Here is a 16741-nt window from a genome sequence, read left to right on the forward strand (position 1 = left end):
CACACTACTGAGCCGGGCTGTGTGTATCGGTATACACACACCCATATCACTGTTAAGTCACACCCCCACTCCCTCCTCAATGGAGTTTGACTGACAGCAACAGGGGCCTTTATCTCCTGCTGCCCTCAGAGTCTCCTGTGAGTCTAGGAAGTGAGGGGAGCAGTTCAGCTGCCAAGACAGTGCTGGAGTGGTAACAGGAGTCAGGTAAGTGTTTAGGGATGGAGTGGGTAGGACAGATAGTGAGGTGTTTTTACCTTAATTCAGAGAATGCATTAAGGTAAACAAAAACATTTAGAATTTAGAATCACTTAAATTATAAAGCTCTACATACAAGATTCTTTTTTCAGTAAAGTATTAGGTATAAATGGATGTGAAAAGGGGCCTAGTGCAACACCCGGTTGCTGAAAATGCAATCATGAAATTATAACTTGCAAAAATATTAACTACTAAATGCAGTCAAAATAAAAAAACACAAAATTCAGCACAAGTTACATAACTTACAGTCAGTAGGATGTGTTCCTTTTGCTGATGCCTCTTTATTAGCTGAAATCCTCCTCCATCGATACCCCCACTCCCCCTGTAATCTTTCAGTGTGGCGGGGGTTATTAAAACTGTGGGAGCTGTGACAAACTATCATCAAGAGTGTCTGACTATGCTTCCCAGCTCCGCCATTTATAGAAGCCAGTACTACAGCTTCTATGAATAGAAAGCTTTCTATGAATGGTGGATGGGCAGATGATTGAAAGATCTGCATCGTCCATTAATAGATTGCTTTCCATAAAAGTAGTACAGGCTTCTATGAACGGGGGAGCTGGGGTGGGTATTCTTGATGAGAGCCTGAGTCAGCTCCCACAGTTCTAATAAACCTTGTGACACCGGCAGATTATGGTGATGGGTAGAGGGGCATCAATAGGGGAAAAGTTCAGCTAACAGAAGAGTCACCAGCATAAGACAGTGGTTCTCAACCTTGTCCTCAAGTACCCCGAATAGGCCAGCTTTGCAGGAGTCAATGGCTTGGAATTTTGGACAGCTATTTTATCTAAGAGAAATTCCCAAAACATGGCCTGTTGGGGGTACTCAAGGACAGGGTTGAGAACCACTGGCATAAGGCATACATTCTGCTAACTGTAAGTTATGTTCCTTGTGTTGGTTTTTGTGTTTTTATTTTGACCGCATACTTCTAGAGAAAGAAAGAAAGAAAGAAAGAAAGAAAGAAAGAAAACACTAACAAATCCAGTTACTCTATAGCTCTAGGACAGACCTGGGCAAACTACGGCCCGGCGGACCTTTTAATCCGCCCCCCCCCCCGCCGCCGCCACGTTAATCACCGCGGCGGGGAACATTACAGACAGCGTTCGTTTGAACAGCTGTTTTCCCCGCCGCGCATAGACACTCCCCCTTGGACGGATCTGTCCAATCGCGAGCAAGGGGGAGTCACATAGACACTCCCCCTTGCTCGCGATTGGACAGATCCGTCCAAGGGGGAGTGTCTATGCGCGGCGGGGAAAACAGCTGTTCAAACGAACGCTGTCTGTAATGTTCCCCGCCGCGGTGATAACAGTAGGCAGGGCCGGGCGCTACCATTTAGTGCAGGAGGGGGGCGCAACCAGCCAGTGTGTCACTCACTGTCACAGCGCGGGGCCACGGGCAGCGGCACTTTACACATTGTGTGCCGACTGCCTGGCTGCCGAGTGCGCTCCTGGCTCCCTTTCCTCCTGTCACTTTGTGTGCTCGTCGCTCCCCCCCCCTATTCAGTTGGTCGTGCCGGTTCATTTCAGCGGCGTGAATTAACATTAATCGCAGCCACTGTGCCATCAATTGTCGCCACTGTGCCCATCACACGCAGCCACTGTCCTAACACATGCAGCCACTTGTGCCAACACACGCAGCCACTGTGCCACCATAAATTGTCGCCACTGTGCCCATCAAACACAGCCACTGTGCCAATCACAGGCAGCCACTGTGCCAATCACACGCAGCCACTGTGCCAATCACACGCAGCCACTGTGCCAATCACACGCAGCCACTGTTCCCATCAAACGCAGCCACTGTGCCAATCACACGCAGCCACTGTGCAATCAATTGTTGCCACTGTTCCCAAACGCAGCCACTGTGCCAATCACACGCAGCCACTGTGCCAATCACACGCAGCCACTGTGCCAATCACACGCAGCCACTGTGCCCATCAAACGCAGCCACTGTGCCAATCACACGTAGCCACTGTGCAATCAATTGTCGCCACTGTTCCCAAACGCAGCCACTGTGCCAATCACACGCAGCCACTGTGCCAATCACACGCAGCCACTGTGCTCATTAAATGCAGCCACTGTGCCCATCAAACGCAGCCACTGTGCCAATCACACGCAGCCACTGTGCCAATCACACGCAGCCACTGTGCCAATAACACGCAGCCACTCTGCCCATCAAACGCAGCCACTGTGCCAATAACACGCAGCCACTCTGCCCATCAAACGCAGCCACTGTGCCAATCACACACAGCCACTGTGCCTATCAAACGCAGCCACTGTGCCCATCAAACGCAGCCACTGTGCCAATCACACGCAGCCACTGTGCCAATCACACGCAGCCACTGTGCCAATAACACGCAGCCACTCTGCCCATCAAATGCAGCCACTGTGCCAATAACACGCAGCCACTCTGCCCATCAAACGCAGCCACTGTGCCAATCACACGCAGCCACTGTGCCCATCAAACGCAGCCACAGTGCCATCACATGCAGCCACTGTGCCAACACACGCAGTCACTGTGCCATCAATTGTTGCCACTGTGCCCATCACACGCAGCCACTGTGCCATCAATTGTCGCCACTGTGCCCATCAAACGCAACCACTGTGCCATCACACGCAGCCACTGTGCCATCACATGCAGCCACTGTTTAATCAATTGTTATTGATTAAACAGTGGCTGCCTGTCCCCAGCGTCTGTCCCCCTCCTGTGTCATGTCCCCAGCGTCTGTCCCCCTCCTGTGCCATGTCCCCAGCGTCTGTCCCCCTCCTGTGCCATGTCCCCAGCCTCTGTCCCCCTCCTGTGCCATGTCCCCAGTGTCTGTCCCCCTCCTGTGTCATGTCCCCAGCATCTGTCCCCCTCCTGTGTCATGTCCCCAGCGTCTGTCCCCCTCCTGTGTCATGTCCCCAGCGTCTGTCCCCCTCCTGTGTCATGTCCCCAGCGTCTGTCCCCCTCCTGTGTCATGTCCCCAGCATCTGTCCCCCTCCTGTGTCATGTCCCCAGCGTCTGTCCCCCTCCTGTGTCATGTCCCCAGCGTCTGTCCCCCTCCTGTGTCATGTCCCCAGCGTCTGTCCCCCCTCCTGTGTCATGTCCCCAGCGTCTGTCCCCTTCTTGTGTCATGTCCCCAGCCTCTGTCCCCCTCCTGTGTCATGTCCCCAGCCTCTGTCCCCCTCCTGTGTAATGTCCCCAGCCTCTGTCCCCCTCCTGTGTCATGTCCCCAGCGTCTGTCCCCCTCCTGTGTCATGTCCCCAGCGTCTGTCCCCCCTCCTGTGTCATGTCCCCAGCGTCTGTCCCCCTCTTGTGTCATGTCCCCAGCCTCTGTCCCCCTCCTGTGTCATGTCCCCAGCCTCTGTCCCCCTCCTGTGCCATGTCCCCAGCCTCTGTCCCCCTCCTGTGTCATGTCCCCAGCCTCTGTCCCCCTCCTGTGTCATGTCCCCAGCCTCTGTCCCCCTCCTGTGCCATGTCCCCAGCCTCCGTCCCCCTCCTGTGCCATGTCCCCAGCCTCTGTCCCCCTCCTGTGTCATGTCCCCAGCCTCTGTCCCCCTCCTGTGTCATGTCCCCAGCCTCTGTCCCCCTCCTGTGTCATGTCCCCAGCCTCTGTCCCCCTCCTGTGCCATGTCCCCAGCCTCTGTCCCCCTCCTGTGCCATGTCCCCAGCCTCTGTCCCCCTCCTGTGCCATGTCCCCAGCCTCTGTCCCCCTCCTGTGCCATGTGCCCAGCCTCTGTCCCCCTCCTGTGCCATGTCTATAACAAGTACTCGTACCAGTTGTCCAACAATGATATTTACTGCTTTTTATAAAGAAATACAATTGATTTTATGCAGTATTGAGTTTAGCCTTTTGGCCCGGCCCTCCAAAATATTTTTAGTTTCTCATGTGGCCCCATCGAAAAAATAATTGCCCACCCCTGCTCTAGGAGCTTTGCATTAGATTTTTTGAATTGACTTAGTAGTTATTTTAGATGAAAATAAGATATTTAGGCATTTAGATACTTTAAAAGCATGCAATGAAAAAAAAAGGAAAGCTGTCATTACCAATCTTCTGAAAATTCTACTTTCTTGACTGTCTTTAGCTTCAAGAACCAAAAAAGGAAGGGTATCATCCATGCAATCAATAACATAAAAATGATATAACACCTGAGGGCATCTTCCCAAATCAATTATACACGCAAACTTTTTGTCTCTCTAAGGGACTTTAAATATGCCCCTACCATGTCATACTTTAATGTATACAATAATAAAACTTTTTAAAAATTGATTTGATTACAGACAGAATTGAAGATACTAAATCAACTTCCAACAAGAAAAGCAATAAAGAATTAATGAGCTCAGTCATAGAAAGCTCAACATACAAAATACATCAGTCTATGCATTTCTCAGGATTGCTTTATCAGGAGCTTCACGTCTGTAGCTTCACACTTTCTAAGTCAAGGCACAAGCATGTTGCAAGTCAGAACTCCCAACATACTTGTTCTAGGTTAGTGACTCAGAAAGCATGGAAACCAGAGGGTCAGAATGACAGCCAGATTTTCACAAAAAGTTCAATAATGGGAGCCTCAAATTTTTTTGTGACATATTTGTAAGTTTGGAAACTGATTCTTTACAAAAAAAATATATGTTATTTTACAGACTGTATCACACAACTCAGTTTTTTGAAGCATGGTAATGGTTGCATGCTTTGTGGCAGCCATTATAAGTTGATTAATTAAAAACCTGACTCTGCTGGAAGGGAAATGGGGGTATCTTTCTTTGCAATGACTTTGATATAATTTGTGTGCAACTGTTGTATCTGAATTTCAGAAAATGCACATTCTTTCAGCTGTTGGCTGCAAGGGATAGAAATTAAATATTAATATGCATATAGACCAAGTAATAAAAAAGATATTCCCACGCTGGCCAAGTCTAAAAGGTGGGGTACTGCAGCAAGCACTGAAGGTAGTATCAAGACCCAGGTACAGTAAGTATAAATGTAGAAGTATTAATGCACAGCGCAGCACTACTTCTACATTTATGCATATAGACCAGATTTAATGGCTTTATTATTGTTTAGTGATAAACATAAATAAATAGAAATAACTATATGTATAAGTAAGATTTTATGAACTCACTAGTAAAGGGTGCAAACAAGTTAACCCTCATGCCCCGTACACACGATCGGGATTCCCGGCGGTAAAAAGTCCGCCAGGAATCCCGGCGGGAAACCAAGAACCTGCTTGGTCACTTTCCCCATGTACACACCAGAGGTTTTCCTGTCTTGAAAACTGCGATGAAAGCTTTGTGTATGATCCACCCCAGTGTTTCCCATCGGGAAACTGCCAAGAAAAAGCCAGCCGGGAATGTTCTAATTTTTCCTGCTGCGAAAACTGCCATGGAGCATACAAGCAGCCAGTTTTCCTGGCTAAAAGCTCTCATGGCAGTTTTTCCGACGGGAAAACTGGTCGTGTGTACGAGGCATAACAGTAATGTAATTTTTGCTATGTGTAATGCATAGCTTAATACATAGCTTTACATGTCATGTAGTACTGTCATTCCAGGATGCACAGTGGGCCTCTGATTTACAAAACAAGTACTTATAACCTTGAACCTAAAAGAATTCAAGTGACACTGAAGTACCCTCTACATATTATGTGCTTGTCAAGGACAGATTTTTTTTCTCCTATGGCCTTCAGGTTTTCTAATGTAAAAAGCTAGTATTAACTCCAGTATGTTTACGTGCTAGAAAACAATTGATATTTTGAACAGTGCTTAATGCTTCATAATGTTTTGTCAAATATTGTTATATAGAAGAGCTCTTTGCAATCAATCACTTAAGTATACTTGCTAGAGATCAACATACATTCCTAGTACTCTAAGTTCAGTTTTAAACCACGCTTTGATACAGTTGGTTGAACATTTCTTTAAAATACAATCCCATGTTTACAGTAATTCAGTTTAAATAGGTGTTGACACAAAGAGACCATTTCCAGAATGAGGTGACCACTGGGTGTTCTGTAATGTAACATTAGCTACATACAGTAAGTAGTAGGGATGAGCCGAACACCCCCACGTCTATGGGACTCGAACGTTCGAATTCAAAAGTGCTAATTTTAAAGCCTAATATGCAAGTTATTGTCGGAAAACGTCTTTAAGAACCTGGGTCTTGCCCCAGAAAACATGTATCAATGGAAAAAAATTATGCTTAAAGTGAAAAAACAATTCTTTTAAATATCGAACCTGCTGGGTGTCTATAGTATGCCTGTGAAGTGGCACATGTTTAGAACTGTCCCTGCACAAAATTAGATTACTATAAGAAAAAAGTCATTTAAAACTGCTTGCGGCTTAAATGTAATGTCTGGTCCCTGCAATATGGATGAAAATCATTGAGAAAAATAGCATGGGTTTCCCCCAACTCCCCCCAGGTCATTACAAGCCCCTTTGGCCCTATATACTTTGAACACCAGTATATAGGCGGTGCAAACAAGACAGGGACTGTAGGTTTGTTGTTAAGTAGAATCTGTTTGTAATTGTGAACTGGTACTTTTTTAACCACTAGCCGACCGCGCACTGCCGTTCTACATCGGCAGGTCGGCTCGGCTGGGCGAGAGCACGTAGTATAACGTCCTCTCTCTCAGCCGCCACTAGACTCCCGTGCGTGTGCCCGGCGGGCGCGATCGCCGCCGGGCACACGCGATCGCTCGGTACAGAGCGGGGACCGGGAGCTGTGTGTGTAAACGCTGATAACGGGGGAGCGGGGGAAACGCTGATCTTCTGTTCATACAATGTATGAACAGAAGATCAGTGTTTCCCCTAGTGAGGCCCCCCCCCACAGTAAGGGACATACTTAACCCCTTCCCCGCCCCCTAGTGTTAACCCCTTCACTGCCAGTGGCATTTTTATAGTAATCCAATGCATTTTTATAGCACTGATCGCTATAAAAATGCCAATGGTCCCAAAAATGTGTCAAAAGTGTCCGAAGTGTCCGCCATAATGTCGCAGTACCGAAAAATAAACGCTGTTCGCCGCCATTACTAGTAAAAAAATATATTAATAAAAATAACATAAAAATACCCCCTATTTTGTAAATGCTATAACTTTTGCGCAAACCAATTAATAAACGCTTATTGCGATTTTTTTTACGAAAAATATGTAGAAGAATACGTATCGGCCTAAATTGAGGAAAAAAAATGTTTTTTTATATATTTTTGGGGGATATTTATTACAGCAAAAAGTAAAAAATATTAATTTTTTTCAAAATTGTCGCTCTATTTTTGTTTATAGCGCAAAAAATAAAAAACGCAGAGGTGATCAAATACCACCAAAAGAAAGCTCTATTTGTGGGAAAAAAAGGACGCCAATTTTGTTTGGGAGCCACGTCGCACGACCGTGCAATTGTCTGTTAAAGCGACGCAGTCTCGAATCGCAAAAAGTACTCTGGTATTTGGGCAGCAATATGGTCCGGGGGTTAAGTAGTTAAAGTGTAGCTCCAGCCATAAAATCTATTTTTAAGCTTTTCTGAAAACATAGAGAAGGGTTATCACCCCTGTAACATTTGTTTTGCTGTCTGTGTGCATCTGTTCAGAAGATTGCAATTCACTTTATGTCCCAATGACAAATGATTTTTTGAAAAATTGGGTTTTTAAGTAAAACAAGGATTGGTGATAAAGCATCAGTGGACAGGAGACACCTCTTATAGAAGAGAATTTCCCTTCCTAGGGGTAGATTTCCTCTCACTTCCTGTTGTCTCCTTCCGTTTGCAAGTAGGAGTCGTTTGTAAGTTGGATGTTTGAAAGTAGGGGCCTGCCGTATATACGCTGCATAAATTTGGGCCCTAGGTGTTGGTATTGCCACAACACTGTAAGCCCTCACAGTTAGTCTTGATGGGCGCTGGAATGCCCTGCTGTGTGAACTATTATATCAAGAACTGTAATTACATGCCATTGTTGAACAGTGGTAGAAAAATCGGGCCTTTGGTACTGGCGCTGGTGCCACAACACTGTAAGTCCTCACAGTTACTCTTGGTGGGCGCAGGAATGGGCCCTGCTGTGAAATATTAGATCAAGAATTGTAATTACATGTCCCTGTTAAACAGGGGCAGGAAAATTGGGCCTTAGGCACTGGTGCTGGTGCCACAACACTGCAACCCCTCACAGATACTCTAGTTGGAGCACACGAATGAGCCCACTGCAAAGTATTGCATCAAAAATTGTAATTACACGCCCCTGTTAAACAGGGGCAGAAAAATTGGGTCTTAGGCACTGGTGCTGGTGCCACAACACTGCAATCCCTCACAAATACTCTAGTTGGAGCACAGGAATGAGCCTGCTGCAAAGTATTGCATCAAAAATTGTAATTACACGCCAGAAAAATTGGGTCTTAGGCACTGGTGCTGGTGCCACTACACTGCAACCCCTCACAGATACTCTAGTTGGAGCGCAGGAATGAGCCTGCTGCAAAGTATTGCATCAAAAATTGTAATTACACGCCCCTGTTAAACAGGGGCAGAAAAATTGTGTCTTGGGCACTGGTGCTGGTGCCACAACACTGCAACCCCTCACAGATACTCTAGTTGGAGTGCAGGAATGAGCCCGCTGCAAAGTATTGCATCAAAATTGTAATTACACGCCCCTGTTAAACAGGGGCAGAAAAATTGGGCCTTAGGCACTGGTGCTACAACACTGCAACCCCTCACAGATACTCTAGTTGGAGCGCAGGAATGAGCCTGCTGCAAAGTATTGCATCAAAAATTGTAATTACATGCCCCTGTTAAACAGGGGCAGAAAAATTGGGCCTTAGGCACTGGTGCTGGTGCCCAGAACCAAAAATGTTCTTACAAGCTATCAGCATGATCATTGAGGAGGAAAAGGATAGTCGCTCAGCATAACAGGATAGTCACTCAGCATCAGCATAGGCAGTCTTGAAGGGATCTGACATTTCAAAAAAAAATATTCAGTTACATCAGCATCAGGTGCTTGGTAGCTGGTGGTGATCCAAGCCTGATTCATTTTTATGAAGGTCAGTCGATCGACCGAGTCGGTGGAGAGACGCACCCTGTGATCGGTTACAAAGCCTCCAGCAGCACTGAATGTGCGTTCTGAAAGAACGCGAGATGCAGGACAAGCCAGTAGTAGAGTTGAGCGAACCCGAACTGTAAAGTTTGGGTTCGGTACGGACTTTGGGTTTTTCCCGAACCCGGACCCGAACCCGAATAATTGGAAAAAGTTCGGGTCCGGGTTCGGAGTTCGGGAAAAAAAATGCGCGGAGGTACCCACAAATTCAAAAACCAGACCCTTTAGGTCTGGTATGGATATTAAGGGGAACCCCGCAGTCAATTTAAAAAAAATGACGTGCGGTTCCCCCTAAATATCCATAACCAGACCCTTCAGGTCTGGTGTGGATTTTAAGGGGCACTCCACCCCAAATTTAAAAAAAAATGGCGTGGAGTTCCCCCTAAAATCCACACCAGACCCCTTATCCGAGCATGTTGACCTGGCCGGCCGCAGAAAAGAGGGGGGGACAGAATGCGGCCCCCCCTCTCCTGAACCGCACCAGGCCACATGCCCTCAACATTGGGAGGGTGCTTTGGGGTGCCCCCCAAAGCACCTTGTCTTGTCCCCATGTTGATGGGGACAAGGGTCTCATCCCCACAATACTTGCCCGGTGGTTGTCGGGGTATGCAGGCGGGAGGCTTATCAGAATCTGGAAGACCCCTTTAACAAAGGGGACCCCCAGATCCTGACTCCCCCCTGTGTGAAATGGTAATAGGTAATAGGTAATACTAAAGGGGAATAGGGCTGTCCCAGTGACGTAGCACAGTGTGCGTCAGAGGGGGACGGGGTCACGTGACGTGTGGCCCGCCTCCCCTATACAAGAAACGTCAAGCTCCGGCGTGTCATTCGCAGAGCTGTGCTCTGAATGGATGGCTCTTCTCATCGCTGGACCAATCGTGGGCGAGAACACCCGTACACCCGTCGCTGGAGAACTCACCCGCCGCTGGATACAAGACAACGATGGATCAGGGAGCAGCATGGATCGTCTATTTTCACCTCTGGATTTTTATTTGGTTTAATTAATAAAGTATTTTGTTCAACGGTGTGTGTGTTTTTTTTTCAGACAACTACTATTTTAACTTCCTTTGTGAAATGGTAGGGGTACAGTGTACCCCATTACCATTTCACACAGGGGGGGTCAGGATCTGGGGGTCCCCTTAGCCTCCCGCCCGCATACCCCCACAACCACCGGGCAAGGGTTGTGGGGATGAGACCCTTGTACCCATCAACATGGGGACAAGGTGCTTTGGGGGGCACCCCAAAGCACCCTCCCAATGTTGAGGGCATGTGGCCTGGTGCGGTTCAGGAAAGGGGGGGGCCGCACTCTGTCCCCCCCTCTTTTCTGCGGCCGGCCAGGTCAACATGCTCGGATAATGGGTCTGGTGTGGATTTTAGGGGGAACTCCATGCCATTTTTTTTTATTTGGGGTGGAGTTCCCCTTAAAATCCACACCAGACCTGAAGGGTCTGGTTATGGATATTTAGGGGGAACCGCACGTCATTTTTTTTTAAAAATTGACGGCGGGGTTCCCCTTAATATCCATACCAGACCCTCTGGTTATTGAATTTGCGGGGACCTCCGCGCATTTTTTTTCTAAAAGTCCGTGTCCCATTGACTACAATGGGGTTTGGAGTTCGGGTTCCCGAACCCAAACTTTTTTTTTAAAGTTCGGGTTCGGACCCGAACCCGAACATCCAGGTGTCCGCTCAACTCTAGCCAGTAGCTCAATTCCGTACTGTGCAAGCTCTGGCCAGTGATCCATCCTCAAGACCCAGTAAGCCAGAGGATTTTCGGTGGGAAAGGTGTCCAAGTCTGATCTTGCCCCTAGATATTCCTGCATCATGTAAAACAGACGCTGGCGATGGTTGCTGGAACCGGTCATACCTTGGGGATGCGGACTAAAAAATTGTCTGAACGCATCGGTCAGATGGCCACCTTCTCCACCGCTCCTTCTGTGACTGACTGAAGCCTCAGCAACACGTTGTCCAGGACCAGGATTTTTTAACCTCCCAGTGTCTGGAAACATGTTGCACAGACCTTTCTGCAAGGCCTCCCGACTACATGTCCATAATGGACATCTATGGACAGATGCAAAATATACAGATTTTACAAACTGTTTGTAAATTTACTGAAAGTTGGCAACCATGGAAGGGCCATAGATGATGTGATTATCTTTCCTGTAACCACAGGACTATGTTGATGTATAATTGTGTTCCTCCTGGCAGAGGAGCATGGGGAGCCATCCAGGCTGGGAAAACACAGTGACTATTGCTAGCGGTTATAGCCACTGTCAATAATCTCATGTAAAAATCTGAGATGCTGGCTGTACCAAAGTCGATCAATGGATTGACTTGGGTACAATCATCCCACCCATAGATGGTTTGAATCTCCTCCGGTCTTTGCTGAACCGGCCAAGATTCAAACCATTTATGGCCAGCTTTACTGTATGCAGCTAATACAACTATAGCCCACAGTAACACACCCAGCAGTCACATTGTTATGTATTGAAATATTTACATATATGTCAAAATTTTAAATGTTACATTTGATTTTTGTTCTTTGTATTGGAAACATTTACAGTATATTTTACACAATATCTACAGTAATGGGAAACTTTAATGGTTTTGATCAGTTTTATTTTACTGTTTTTTTGTTTAAGGTTATATACATTTTTAGTCTGTTGTTTGATATATGTTATATTCAGCTCTATAAAGTTTTTTTATTTAAAAAACATTTATTACAAAAAGCTTTGACAGAGCCATACACGTTTGCTAAAGGCACTTCTTGCTTTGAGGCTGTGGTTTGTCTGGGATGAGTCATTGTAATCAATCACAGCTCTCATTAACTCATTTGTGTGTGTACATTTTAGCTTGAGCTGTTGTGTTCCGTAAACAACAGGATTCTCTATTGTGTAGGTATTTTTACTGCATGTGGCTGTTTCTCTGCAGCCTCTCTCCCCATCCCCCTCTCCAGTTTGGCTGATTTTCTACAGCCTCCTCTATTTTCCTCTCTGGTTTGGCTGGTTCTCAGCAACCTCTCCCACCAAGCTCCCCTCCCTAGAGATGCTTCCCTCTCTCCTGTGGCTGTTTCTCTGTAGCCTCTTCTTTTTTTCCCTCCTAAGTTTAGCTGAAATCCTGCCTTATTGACTTGTGGAAAAATTTGATGTGTGTTTATAGTTTTGATTTACTTTCATATATATTTCAATGTCTTGTGACTTGAGGCAAGTAAACGAAGGCATAACCAATCTTCTACTCTACTACTGTCCATTAGATTACTTTCAATGATGTCATTATTTATAATTGCATTTATTTATACAGCTATTATTCTATGTAAATATTCAGTTTCAGCTATGTTCTTTTTGAGTGATAGGACATTTATTATGCCATGAAGTTTACTGCAATCCAAGACCCCCTGTTTAGTTATGCTGCAAATAACCCTCAACGTTATTTAAAGCTGTTTAACTTCCCCCATATCTAACATGACCCTATTATTTGCTTGTCCATAATGCTTCCTATCTCTGTAAAGCTTTTAAAACCCACACTCAGCAAGTTTCGTTTCAGAATCAGTGTGTTCCTGGCATAGCAGAAATTATGAAATGGGAAGTTCTCTGCTGGGATGATGTCTCTCACACATCAGTGAAACTATAGTAACCTGAGGGCAGACTATGATAAAAGAGTCTATTGCATGAGCTTGTGATGTTGGCTTGTGGGCAGATGAAGCATCCAGGAGAAAGGGCAAGCAGGATATTCAAAGATGGAGTTGACGTCAGCATGTGGGGGGTGTTAAAAGATCACTAATCATTTAGCATACTGGAGTAAAAGCTAGTTAATTAGTAAGTGTATTAACTTCACATTACTATATAGATGTGCTTTGGCAGTTTTCTAAAGTGTAATATTTTAAAATCAATAAAGGCTTAATTCACAAATATAGCAAACCAGGATAAGGATCCTTATTTTTTAAAAAGTGACAGTATTTTCAGCTGAGACCAATGAGATTTGAGAACGACTGTCAGATGAAAGGAAATCCAAGAGGTAGTTGTAGAGATGTACTGGAGATGTTTTTGCACAGGTCATCAAAATGCAGACAGGGTTGATCTGTATTTGGCACCTCACCACAAAGACAGGGACCCCCCAAGAGAAAACATTGACCTGAGTTGGGAAATCCATGTGTAATAGATCAAATGAAGTGCCTAATGAAAAATCCTTAGGAGTCCAAAGTCTTTATAGTTCTGGTTATAACAAGCACAGTAGAACTGGTAAGGGACATCTACTGGGAATACCAGCACTGACTGTTGTTTATAACATCCTTGCCTGCAGATAAGTCTGCTTAAGAGCACTTTTGAGTCCATTTAACATTCTGTAAATTCTCCCAGTCCTGATGAAGGGGGAATTGTGTGGCCCCCAAAATGTTGTGGCTGTCTTTTACTCTGCTTGCTGTAACCAGTTGAACAATAATGACTTTGGATTTCTAGCTATGTTTTGTTTGGCACTTTATGACCTATAAACAGTACATTTAAAGATGCCCCTTCAATGTTAAATACCTTCCAGTGGAGAACTAGGAATGTGCAACTGTGCATGCTCCTAGTTCTCAGACCCGCTGCCACACAAATTATTCAGAGGTATTGTCACATTAAAGTGGTTGTTAACCCACTTCTATTAAATGGTCTTATCCCCTACGTACCTTAATACCATGTGTCCCTGTGTCTGTGCTCTGTAAAAAATCTTCTGATCTGTACCGATATAAGCTCCACGTCTGGCACACAGCTGATTCCTTTTCTCGCTTCTCTCTCCGGCTCACAGCTGCAGTGGGTGGAGCCAAGCCCTTCTGCTGATGTCAGCTCGGGGGGGAGAGAGGAGGGAGAGAGCCGACAATCAGCTGAGCGCCTGGAGCCACGCACATGCAAGGTACAGATCCGTGGATTTTTTACATTACACAGATACAGGGACACATGTTATTAAGGTACAGAGGGGATAAGACCATTTCATAGCAGATACGAGAAAAGCAGGAGTGGGGGGGGGCAGACGCTGGTACAAGCAGGGAGGGGGGACAGAGGAGACACAGACCCAGGGAGAGCTGCAGAGAGAAGACTGCGGATGACTGAGTCACACAAACAGGCCACAATGTCAGGGCTCAGCAGCCATAATTATTGTGGTCTGTTTGCAGAGGGGAGGGTATAGCCAGGCAGGATCAGCCAGGTTTTTTAGGGTATACAGGGGGCCAAATGACACAACACAAGCACTGTTCTGTATAACATGCTTTAAAGAAATAGGGTCTGTTTTTTTTTTGGAGGGGGGGGGGGTTTAACAGATGCTTTAACTGATGCAAGATGATGCTTCAAAAAGCTAAGGTCATTAGATAGGATATAGAAATGTATCTCTGATGTTTATTTACTAAAGGTAAATAGACTATACACGTTTGCAAGTACAGTTGCCTCAGAACTTTTTAAACTTCACTTTGCAAATAATACCCAATCATAGCATTTTTGCTTGCACATAATTGGAAAATGGAAGTCAGCAGAGCTTCATTTGCTAAGCCCTGGAGCAACTGCACTTGCAAAGTGCATGATCTATTTGCCTTTAAATCAATTCATATGTGTAAAGCTTTGATCTGAATACTAATATTTGGCTTTACATACATGGTCACAATATATATTGGCAGTTCATAAACAACGCTGGTACTGGTTGCTTTCGACTACATTTAGATTCCAACAGTCATTTTTGATTGAAAGAGTCAGATAATAAGACTGGTAACTAGTGGGGAAATCATTTCCCACCCATTTTTTTTTTTTTATCAGAAGCGTTATCATTCGAGACGTGCAGTTTGGATCTGAGCCTGTACCACGTTAAAGTTACAGCTTCCCAGGAGGCAGTACCTTTAGTAGTGCTTACCTTTATCCTGGTCATAAAGGAGCTGTATATCCATTGCCCTCATCATACCCCCTGGGATGCGGGAAAAACATTTTCATCCTACTTGTTGGTATTTTGAGCTACAATTGAGTCTCTTTAAAGTCTAGTACAGCAATATACCTGTTGCGGAAAAAAAGGCTTTTTCCCTACCTGCTTCTTACTCCATGATATTTTTAGTAATGAGCTGCAAAGAAAAGAGACCAGTAAGGATTACACAGTCATTTTCATGCATGAAGCCTTGTCATGTTAATTCCACTGAGAGGCATTAAATAATCATTGGCTAGCAATAACTCAGTCAGTGTGTAAATCATTTACAGATGAGCCTTGTATCAGCCAAACAAACACAACACAATTGGGTATGCTGTACATAATGACATGATTATAAGGGAGAAGCGAGACCTTCCCCTTGTGTTTTCCGCATTCACATAAGGATAATAAAAATGCCTTTCCTATATTAACAGATCTCTTAGATTTTGAGAAATGACTATGTTAGTGGGAAATAATGTACTATTAATTAAATAGTCTAAATTCAGAAGCACCATAAAATTATCTCCCAAGAAGCAATTTATTTACTCTAGAAGGAAGGAAGAGCAATTTATTTCCTAGGTTTAAGACTTAATTGCTATAACTGCTTCATGATTATTTTTGCTTTAACAAAGGCTTCAGACGGGTAATGCATTCTAACTTTTCAAAGAAGGTTTACTTGCCGTTTTATTCCTAATATGAGCTAGTTTGATTTTATCGCCTTCAAAGGAATGTTACCATGTTGATAAAAAAGTTACAGGTGTGGCATGGCAACCAGAACTTTTTTTTTCCTTTTTGCCCTTTCTTTTTGAATTAGAATGTTGGCATTTTATATGCCAGCTGTGTAAGTCCTTCCCATTCTTCGCTAATTTTTTTCCCCCTTTTTTGCATTTCGAACATAAACTCAGGAGTGGAGCACATTAATATGAAATACAAAGGCACAATTGTTCACTGTGACATGTTTCTCTATGCTTCAGCCGCTGATTTTACAGCGTGCATATATTGGTTTTATTAGGCCATATTTTTATCACATCTTTCCTTTCTGCTCTGGTGTAGCGGATAACGCGGCATATGCAATAGTGAGCTTTAGAAAACAGAAGATACAAATAGAATATATTAGAATTCTGACATGTCTTTTCATTTGCTCGTCAACTTTTAGCACACGGCTCTCTGGTTTGTGGACTCTTATTAGTGTAATTGAAGCAACAGTTCCTCCCTGGATGTAGTAACGGTTAATTATTCTACTGCGTGCCAGTGAACGGCTATGTGGAAAAGAAACAGGCAGGGCATAAGGGACAGTGTTGGGCAAACAGATACAAGGACAATGGCAATCTGCCAGCGCTGACGATATTCTAATTTCAAAACCTAATTTCTCTGTTGAATTAAAATAAGAGTTGAATGGTGCAAAACCAAAAATATAGTCTGTAGTCTAGAAAACAGAGGATGTGGAGGGAGACGTGGCTTGCATTTCTAAGTACCATCTTTGTCATAAGCAAGAGAGATTAGCTGTTCTTTGCTGATAAATAAAGAAAACACAGGGAA

General features: G+C 44.8%; 1 protein-coding gene across 2 annotated transcripts in view; it reads left to right on the forward strand.

Moving 5' to 3' along the window:
- Nucleotides 1–16741, forward strand: part of LOC120940617 (cadherin-6-like) — a 516101-nt gene that overhangs the window by 479204 nt on the left and 20156 nt on the right. The window lies entirely within an intron of this gene.

Source organism: Rana temporaria, chromosome 5 (assembly GCF_905171775.1).
Source record: "Rana temporaria chromosome 5, aRanTem1.1, whole genome shotgun sequence".
In the NCBI taxonomy this organism is placed as follows: Eukaryota; Metazoa; Chordata; class Amphibia; order Anura; family Ranidae; genus Rana; species Rana temporaria.